Here is an 11,197-nt window from a genome sequence, read left to right on the forward strand (position 1 = left end):
AATATGCTTAAGCTATTAGCCAAAGACTATTACAAATAATATAGTTTGTATAATTATTTCAGGAGTCCGGGTGGCTGGGAAACAAACAAGAAGCCTCCTACAGCAAATATATTACGTTATATTTCTGATCCAATAATTTATAATTCATATATAGTGTATATGTCTGTATGTACATGTGTACATGAATGCATATATGAAACATGCATATATTATATATTATGTATACATGCAATTTTCTCAACACTATTAAAAGATATTATCCACTAACTTCTTTTTTTTTTTTTTCGAGACAGGGTTTCTCTGTGGTTTTGGAGCCTGTCCTGGAACTAGCTCTTGTAGACCAGGCTGGTCTTGAACTCACAGAGATCCGCCTGCCTCTGTCTCCCGAGTGCTGGGATTAAAGGCTTGCGCCACCACCGCCCAGCCCACTAACTTCTTATAATATTATCATTTAATTAAGTATTCACTAAATGTAATCAGTTACCAAAGTGTATGGGTCAGTCAATAAATTCAGGTTTAGAGATTTAAAAAAAGGGGGAAATTACAATGCTTGTTCAAAGAAAGACAGAGCTGAGATATGAAAGAGATGATCTCCTAAAGCCATCATTTCAGCAGAGAGAGAGAGAGAGAGAGAGAGAGAGAGAGAGAGAGAGAGAGCAAGAGAGAGAGAGAGAGGAAGAAAGGGGGAGAGGGAGAGAGAGACTTTATTATTTTGGTAATATTTTATCACCCTTTGGCATCGAGCTATACGATGCCAGTTTCCTATATATTAAAATGAATGCTGTTGTTTTGGGATGAGCTTTGTTACATTGTTACAGTTAATTATGCTTCTGCTTTATTCATTTATACTTATCTACCAGGGACATCTTGACTATTATTGGTAGTTGTCTCTTTTATAAATGTTTAAGAATACACTTCTCAAGATCAAAGGAAGAAGTCTTTTAGCATTTCGGTTTGATTTTGTTAAGTTTACCATCATTTTACAGGATAATTGACATATATAATATAATATATAATATTAACACAATAATATTATATAATATAATAATTGTAATTAATATAATATATTTGCATATATATTACTGGTACTGACTGAGAATGATAGTAGAGAATGAAAGCCTTTGTTATTCCTCTATGTGTTTTGAAGAGTCTGTTAGTTTTATTTTATCCATGATCTACTAAAAATTATAGTGGAAGGGTCCACCCCCATAAATATATAATCTCTTATATTGCTGAAAGCTTTCTTAGGGAACACTATCTAATCTGAACATGTCACGCTCAACTTTATGTACATGAGTGATTCTGAAACCTCCTCATGCAGAACCGAATCCACATCTGCTTTCCATTGCTATGGACGTTTGGAAACATGAATGAGCCACTCACATATTTCATTAGCTGTTAAGGCAAAAGATAAGGAACAACTTATCTTCTTTCACAAATTGATTTTACTGTCAAACTCTGCTGTTTTATTATTATAACATGTTGACATTATTCTTAGATTTTAGCACATCAGTGTTGAAAATACTGTAGAAGATAAGAATTGTCTGCCACTGGCTCCTCTGTCTGCCCCATAACATATATTATAAATTATCATTTCTAAGTTCTACATAACATTCCATGCCCTAGCCACCTCACTTAGGATTAATCCAAGAAAATTTCAAAACTACTAATATCTACTGTTCATCTGGTTTGTCAGTGGTAATGTATAAGATGCTACAGGTTCTATAAGAGGCAAGTGCTATTTGACATTTTCCCTAAGAGTTTTTGTTTTACCCACCAAACCTCAGAATCCCTGGAACAGCCTCCCCATACATGCAATCATCCCTCACCACATCTATGACCACTGGATTCTTGGCCCAGACTGCTCCTGGAAAGGTGAGTTACCAGATGAAGGGCTCTGCTCTCTATGCCCTAGCCCTGGGAGGCACATCCTGTGTCCTACCACCACCCACCACACTACAGAGACTCCAGAGCAGCCTTCCCACAAACACAACCATTCCCCTACCACATCTGTGACCACTGGAGTCTTGGCCCTGACTGCTCATGGAGAGAGCCTTGGGCCCGCCTACACCCAGAGGAGCTCCAGAATGATATCTATCCACTAGAGGCATAGACCTGCCTGCACCCAGAGGAAGAGTGACCACCTAAGTCAGAGGCCCCACCTTCACAAATTGGAGGAAGAGGGACCCTCTGAAGCACAAGCCTCTCCTGTCCCCACTGGAAAAAATGGGCATATGACAGTGTAAGAACTTATTCAACAACATAAAGAGAAATATGACACCAGAACTTATAACCAGAAGACCTGAACATGCTAACCCAGAAGAAGCAGAAGAAAATGATCCTAGATAAAACATTCTGAAGATGATAGAGACACTTAAAGAAAAAGTGCAGTAAAAGACAAACAAAAAATTGGAAGAAATCAATAAATCTCTTAAAGCCAAGAACACAAAACAACAACAACAACAACAAAAAACAAACAAAAACAAACTAACAAAAATATCAAACAGGTGAAAGAAATAGTTCAAACAGTTTAAGACTTGAAAATTGAAATAGAGTCAGTAAAGAAAACACAAACCAAGGGAATTTTGGAAATGGAAAATCTGGGTAAATGAACAAGAACTACAGATGCAAGCATAACCAACAGATTACAAGAGATAGAAAAGAGAATTTCAGGAGTTGAGAATACAATAGAAGAAATAGATTCATTTGCCAAAAATGTTAAATCCAACAGATCCTTTTTATCTTCACTGACTGTCCAATATAGATGATAGAATATAATATTAATATATAACATAATGTCGAATAAATAAAGTGCATTTATAATAAGTTTGATACAGAATAAATGGTTGTATTTTTTTTTATAAAAAGTCAACCCTCCGAATGACATTGCTTTCTGGTTACTCAGCTAAATTGTAATATCTGCCTGGAAGATCTGTTTGTCCTTCGACAGGATAAAGTGTGAATGTAAACATAGAAGTGATCAGGCACTAAGGGAGCCTGGAGTAGCAGCTTGGTATTTTACAGTACAGCTCACTTTTAAATTACCCAATATAGAATTTTATGTGAGGTCCTTATTGCATTTTGAAGCTTGTTAATAAGAAGAGCAGTGGCCTGAGTAATCAGAATATGCAATTCTGTACTATCAGTCTCCTGTGAACCGCCACCTCGGGTGATCCCACATCATCCTTCCTTATTACAAATGAAAAAGCTGAGTTAATTTCGCTAAGGTTTCTTCCTGCTGTAATTTTCTTTGTTTGACATCAAGTCTACATGATCTCTGGTCCATAACTGAAGGCAGTAACCATGCTTGCTATTATTCAAGCTAAGTTATATTTCCTGTGTTGAAATGAAATGCAAGACCAATGTGTTCAGACATCTTTTTAGCTAAGAATTTGTCTTTCTGTGGGGTTTCAAACTTTTAAATATTGGTGTGGTAGTTTTAAAAGAAAATGGCCCCCCAAAAGAGTGCCACTATTAGAAAGTGTGGTCTTGTTGGAGGAAGTGTGTCACTGTGCGGGCAGGCTTTAAGGTCTCTTTTGCTCAAGCTTTCCCCACTGTGACTGTCAGTCAACTTCCTGTTGTCTGATGTAAGACTCTCAGCTATTTCTCCAGAACCATATCTACCAGTACGTCATGCACGCAGTCATGATAATAATGGACTGAATCCCTGAAATTAAAATTAAACTTTTTCTTTGTAAGAGTTATCATGGTTATCATGTCTGTTCACAGCAATGAAAACCCCAACTAAGACAACTGAACAAGAGAAAATCAAATAGATTTTAAACCATTCAATCCAAACTAAACACAACACAAAGTAGTGCTTGGCCCTTGAGCTGACAGTACAAGCTTTAAAGTTTTCTTTTCATTCTCAATAATTTTGGTTCTGGTCAATAAACACCATTTTTTTTCTGTTGACTAATGTAGATTAAATATCCTAACATGAAATGATAGGTGTGGTATGGGAAAAATTCTGTTCTTTATCAAATTTCATTCAAATTTCCAAGGAATGGCATGACAAAATTATTTTAAAGAAGTAGTAAGTGGAAAATTACTTTGTTGTCAAGGAGAAGAAAAGAAAATTCCGCAGAAACTTTGAGGCCCATTCTCATATTCAGCCAAAGAGTAGATGCGAGTAGACTTGATAAGGGATGAATGCTGTTTCATATTTAACTCAATGATAGTCCTTCTAAGTTTTATGCCTGGTGAGGTCATTTCAACTTCATTAAAATTTAATTGAGTAAGAATGGCATAGCAGAAACATCATATGGCCATTGGAATCAAACTTGGATCTGATTCTAATTTCAGTCATTGACTGGGTAACTGTAAAGTTATCTATCTTGTCTGTGCCTTATATAACTCTTTTGCAAAAGAGATGGTATTTGCAATGGGTTTTATGAGGTGCATAAATAATACATAGTAATAATTCATGTAACATATATATCACATAAAATGGTACATACACTTCAACTAAATTTGCCATATTTTATGGAGACCCAATTATATGATACTTTGTACCCTAGTAGAAAACAAACACAAAGCAAACATGGCTGCTTCTCCCACAGTTTTAATTCTCTAGTTGGGAGAAATAAGACATAATCATATATGGCTAGTATTTGTTTCACAGTGTAATGCATACCAACCCACAGAAAACATGAGAGCTTACTCAAAGATGAGTTTTCCATTGCTTTTCCCTGAACACTTTTATTGCAGTTGATAAGTGTTAGAGTCATGTCTATTGCAATAGGAAGAGAGTACTTTGGAAGAGATATTAAAAGAGACTTTCCCAAAACACAAAGTATGAGAAAATGTATATTTTCTAAAAGGTATACAATATATAGTAACGAGATTGATAAAAAATAATAATACAGGAAATAAAATATTTAAAGAGTTTGGAAATGTAATGACAGCAGAGGTGTACTGCGTTCTTTCACACCATCAGGTTTCAATAAAGTAATCAAGTCTTAAAAAAATATGGGGAGCAGAAACTTGACATATACTTGTTATAGGCAGAATTTGATCATTTTCCAAAGGCTATAGGGTGGTGCTCCTTGGGTATGATGTAGCCTTGCAGGAGTGATCCTAATGAAGGCTCTCAGATTGTTGGAGGCATTTCTCTAAAGAATATCATATGACCCTTTCCTCTTATTCTCTTCTTGTCTCTTTGCAATGAGGTAAAGAGTTTTGACCTATGGTGCAGTTTTGCTGGGATTTGTTTCATTTCAACACCACTAAAGGGTACTGTTGCTGGGCAGTTGTGGCGCATGCCTTTAATTCCAGCCCTCAGGAGGCAGAAGCAGGCATATCTCTGTGAGTTTAAGGCTAGTCTGGTCTACAAGAGCTAGTTCCAGGACAGGCTCTAAAACTACAGAGAAACCCCATCTTGGGGGAAAATAAAATCAAATAAAAGAGTATTTATGACCACGGTGTCTAACCTCTAACCATGAGCTCGTACAATCCTTTTATATTTATTTCTGTTACCCCAATGATGAAAATGTAACCAATGAACCATTTTCTGAAAACATCTAGAATTCCAACTGGATAAAATCCAATATAAGGCACTACAAAGCACAGAAGAGTGATCTGAAGTATTCTTTCTTTTAATGGGCATGTGGCTTGTGTTGAGGAAAGCATGGGTTTAATGGAGACTTACAGAGGAATGGTGGGACTAGGCAAGAATTTATAAAATTTATAAAAACTTAAAACCAGAAAGACAGAAATTCCTCCCTCAAGAAGTTGAAAAAGAACCATCTACCTTAGCTCCCACTTTTATAGCAAATGCCAAGCATGGCTGACTTTATTTCTCCATTTATGCAGAGATATTAATAGGGTTGTAATACCTGACACATAATACCAGATACATAAAAATTGTACTGTAGTTCAAAAGGGTAATTCTGTCTTTTCTAAGGTAGGAGGGAAATTTAGAAGTATTGTTATCCTTATTATCATGATTCAAGAGGTTGTCATAGCTATGAAATTTGAGTGAACAGTTGTAAATGGGGGATATTCTGAGAGTAAGAAAGATTTCATAGAATTGTACAAAATGCTTAATTAGGAGGAAGCTGCAGAGATTTGATTGAACACTGTAAAGCTGAATAATAATGTTGGAAATGGAACATTTCTCCGAGATGCTAAGGGAGTACTGAAGTACAATTCTTAAATGGATAAAATAGATAAAAGAGAAGATCAAACACAGCTTTAAAGAAAAAAATTACACACATAATATGGAAATTTGTAGAATGACATAACAGGAAAGAGTAGGGGAAAAAGTAAAACGAAATGTTCTGAATGGACCTGTCTTTAACTGAAAAGAGTAATTGGTTATTTATTTAAATTTGATGGAACTATATTAGAACCTACTTTAATACTGAAACATTTAAAATCAAAGATGAAGTAAACTGGAAAATTTTAGAGCTAACTGAAACAGGTTGCATAGAAAAATACCTAAGAAAAGACTGACATCAATTTCCTTCGAACTAACAGAGCCAATAAAGATAGAGGATGAAAAGAGGTGGCACTAGAAGGTTAAATATTGTTATGAAGGAGTCCCCTAGATGACAAGATTGCCACAGATAAGTTTGGAGAAAGAAAACATGTTTAAGACAGGTGCTTAGAGAGCATGGAATGAGTGCATACTTCTGAACAAACTTGTTAGAACAACATTTTGTGAAGATAATTGAAAATTCAAATGAAGCCATCAACCCAAAAATAGAACAAAAATTTGGTCTTGAGAGATAAAGCTATTTGAGCATTATTACCACTATTATTATTATTATTACTATTGATATTATTATGTAATATTGTATAGTTAAAATAACCTTTAAAAGGTAGGTTACAAGAGGTCATAAATGTGCTATGGAAATCAGATTATTGTAACAAAAATTGGAAATTTCTTAAGGAAACAAGAATAGGAAGTTAGCATCCCAATGGAAATGAATAAACCCCTTTCACTCTTACTAATAACTAGAGGAACTGGGCTCTAGTATTTTTTTTTTTAAGATAGGAGCTATGTAATTCACTACTGCTCATAGCAAAACATGATGCAAAGTTTTGAAGCCAATGAAGAAGAAAAAATGTAACAGAATGAATGCCATGATATGGTGATCAAATGAAAGAAGCAATAACTATACATGCTAAAAGTGTCAGCAGTGGTAGCTCTATGTTCTAGTTGTAGGCCTGCTTGTTAACATATATGTACATGTCTACATCTGTCATAATTTTTAGAACCAAGTACTAAGTATACTATAAAAACAAATAATTATATTTTCATTCAGGGTCACAAATGATATTGAATATGTAAAATTATTTTAAAGATGGGGGAAATGCCACTATTGGATAAATAAAAAAGAACCAAGATGTTTCTACTTTTGTAAGTTAGTCCATGTGTAAAGAGACAAAAATGCTTTTGTGAACAGTGACAAAGGGTTGAGGTTTATACGTTTTTTTTTTCTGTAAATTTTCTAGAATTACCTAATGGTACTAAAGTGTTGACAGAAACAATAGACAAGGGATAGATGCAGTGGAGGAGTTGGTGGGGGTGAGGCCTGTGAAGAATGATGATCGGGCTAAAGGGTTTGCATAACTTCTTTAGTGGTTTAATGAATGGCGAGCCACTGGAGGGGTTTTTAAGTAGGGAAGTGATGCAAACAGCTTTGTATTTTGAGAAGATTTAAACAGCAGTGTTATTGTTTAGGTTGGATTCAGATGGCTAATTGACTGGAATTCATTGTAATGGTCTAGACAGGAAACACATCTTGGCAGCAGGAAGAGAAAAGAGGAGAGACATTTGATGTGATAGAAACAGTTTAGAGGGAGGACTTGGGGTCAACATGTGGTGTCAGTGAGTAGAGGAGCAAAGAAGCTGAAGAGACATGGGGCATTGTTAGCAGAAAATGTTACTTTAAATAAGGGCAGGTTAATGATATTTTAAATATAATATAATGATATCATATCTTTGGAGGTTTCATGGAACAATGGCTACCGATCTGAACTCATGTTTTCATAACTGGATTCACCTAGGACTTCCTCCAACAGACCTGTAGATCTCATTGATTGATCCTTCACTTCCTTTAGAGCACAAGGCAGGAAAACAAAGATTTTCCACTCCCTCACAGCAATGGCTAGACAATGACTCCTTCCTTCCTTGCCAATAGACTGTAAACACAGCTGTTGACACCATGTAGATCGGTGAGTTCCTGGGTGATCTTGGACATTTCTAGTCAGGATCGGTCTCGGGGTTTAGCAACTAAAGCCCCAGCTCTGTCCTCATCACTACAGGAGCCTGGCTTCTTCCACGCCATTTAAGATTTTGTTGAGTGCTGGGTGGCATGCCCCCTTAGCCTGGACATATTCCCATTTATGCAGTGATGTGGAGCCAAAAACCAGTGCTCAGGGCTTGGTCAGCCTTCCTTACTGGCTTATGTTCTCAAGGAGAAATTATTCTTCTCCTTTGTTCCTCTTGATCTACATGAAGGACATGAAGGCTAAAAGTGTCTGCTTTAGACGAGGAAGAGGGGTTCAGGTAATTTTTTGTGACCTATTGCTCTTGCTTAAGGTTCTTTGTGATAGTCAGAGGCAAGTACAGGAAAAGGTGGGCAGCCCGCAGTGTGAGGTCTACAGGTAAACTCCTAAGACACCCACAGTCCAAAGGGGACATTCCACCAGGCAAAGGGAAGCAGCCAGGGAGCATGGTAATGAGAGAGGACTTGAAATCTGAAAGTGTTTTAATATTTTGGTTTCTAGTGATAATATGCTAAGCATATTAGCTCATAAGCAGAAAATTAGGTACAGATTTTTAACCAGGCTTCCTCCCAAACCACAATTAGAAACCCATTTAATGGAATCTTCCCATGCCTTTGTGACTCACGGCAGACTGAAATCACCATTTCCTTTAGAACTGGATTGATGAGAAACATAGAAAAATGGAGATGTGTGACACTTTAGTTTAGCCCAGCTTTTCTTTTCTTTATCTTTTACCTCTATTGATGATGGTCCTAAGATGAAGATCATTGCTCTTTGCTAATTTTCCACCCGCATTTCCTCTCATGTCTCTAGATAGTCATCAGCCCTGAGTTGCTTCCACAGGGCAGGTCTATCCCCTCACCTGAACTTCAAACTCCTGATGTCCACTTTTACCTTTAATTTAGTGTCCACAGTAGGCTTGATCCAGGTAGGGCACCATAGTCAGTATTCTTAGATGCTAGAACGTAGTCATGGGGAATGACCAGACATTCCATTATAAACATAAACAATAAAGAAGTTCATGAAATAAGGAGGGTGTGAAGGGAAATCAAGATGTAGATGACCAAAGTGTTCAAGTAAAGCCATCAACGTCCTACCCCTGGACTTGCCCACTCTACCTTCTGTCCTTGGATAGCCCCACTCTTCTTGGATATCCGTGGACACTCCTGAGATTTATTACAATATAAGCACTTGGAATAATTCAAGCAGGTTTTTGTTCTTTGTAATAAACTATCACAAAGACCCAGTGTCGTCTATTCTTAAGCTAATCCTTTTATTCGTAAGACTCAAAATTTGGCAACACTAGATTTGGATCACGGTCACTGTTCATCTCATACAAACATGCTAAGACAGACTGTCAAGGTCACTCAGACAACTTTAGTAGGAATTGCACAAGAAATCTGTGTATGGTTTTCTTTCTTCACAGGTCCTCAGAGCAAACCCTATTCTAAATTTAAATGCCTAACACATAAATAGTAATAGCCTACATGTGACCAACCCTCTTGCTGAAAATATCTGCAAACCTCATGTTTATACCACCATAATTTATCTTTTTCTGACTAATTTTTCTTTCTTTCCTTGTAGTCCGTCCTTCCTCACTAATTAAAAATAATGCATTTCATTAACCATCTGTGGCTCTAGGTACAACAGTTTCATCCTTCTGTTCACTAGATCAGTATTTCAGACTTTGGTAGTAACTACGCTATAGCTACTGCACCCATGAACTTATAGTGGCTGTGGTTATCTGCTTGAGACCTGCGCAAGATCAAGCCAGGGAAAACTCTTGCATAGACAGAGGAGGAATTCACAAGGCTCTGCTCTTGTGAAGCTGTTGGCAGTTGGTGGCTCCTGGGAGAGTGAAGGTCATTCTTTGGGGGGTATGGTCGCTGGTAGGTTGCCCATACTCCAGTAGATGGCCCTACACCCATGCACATAGGGCAGCATTAAATATACTTAATGGGTTATTTACAAAAATAAGAGGATGTGGAGTGAGGAGGCAGATTCACAGGGAATTGGAATTCATGGACCAACAAGAATGGAGGTATATGTGATTCTAACTTACCAGGTACTTAAAATTCTCAAAGAAAAAAAATAAATTTATAAAATCCTCTCTTCTCTGGGGAGTAAGGTAAAAAGCTTCATAGTTAACCCAGTTATCTTTGGTGTGTGGGTTAGTTAAAACATTTTAATGGACCTTCATAATCTCCCACAGACCCTGGGTCTCTAAACTTAGTTGATTCTCATCATGGGTGGAGTCATGCGTGAGAAAACATGCTATCATGTCCTCTGAATACTGCAAGTTCTTTTATTGCTCTGGTGCAGAGGATGCCTGAGATTGGTTTCCTGTGTTGCTTAGAAGGAGTTCTCTGAACATCAGCCATGGAGTTTATGTGGAAGTAGAATTACACTATGCACTGCGTGTGACCTGGAGACCCTCGGCCCTACCTGCCTCCCAGACAATTTTGACTCCCGTATCCTGATGCATTGCATTGATACTTTCGTGGGAAATGTGCACATGAAGGCAGAAAGAGTACAGGTTAACAATTCATTTTCTATTGGGCTTTTCAGTTTACAAAAGGTTTTCACTAGCTTGACCTTATCTGACCTCAGAATGCTATATGATCATGTCTGTTTTTAAAGATGAACTCAATTTCAGTAGGTCCCATTTATTCAATGTTGCCCTTAATGTCTGTGCTGCTGGGGTTATACATAGGAAGCGATCGCCTGTGCCCATCTGTTGTAGGGTACTTCCCACTTTCTCTTCTATCAGGTTCAGTGTGTTCAGACTGATATTGAGGTCTTTGATCCATTTGGACTTGAGTTTTGTGCATGGTGATAGATATGGGTCTATTTTCATTCTTCTACAGGTTGACATCCAGTTGTGCCAGCACCATTTGTTGAAGATGCTTTCTTTCTTCCATTGTATACTTTTAGCTCCTTTATCGAAAATGAGGTGTTC

This window comes from Alexandromys fortis, unplaced genomic scaffold (assembly GCF_014885135.2).
Source record: "Alexandromys fortis isolate MF-2015 unplaced genomic scaffold, M_Fortis_MF-2015_v1.1 scaffold_47, whole genome shotgun sequence".
NCBI classification, from domain to species: domain Eukaryota; kingdom Metazoa; phylum Chordata; class Mammalia; order Rodentia; family Cricetidae; genus Alexandromys; species Alexandromys fortis.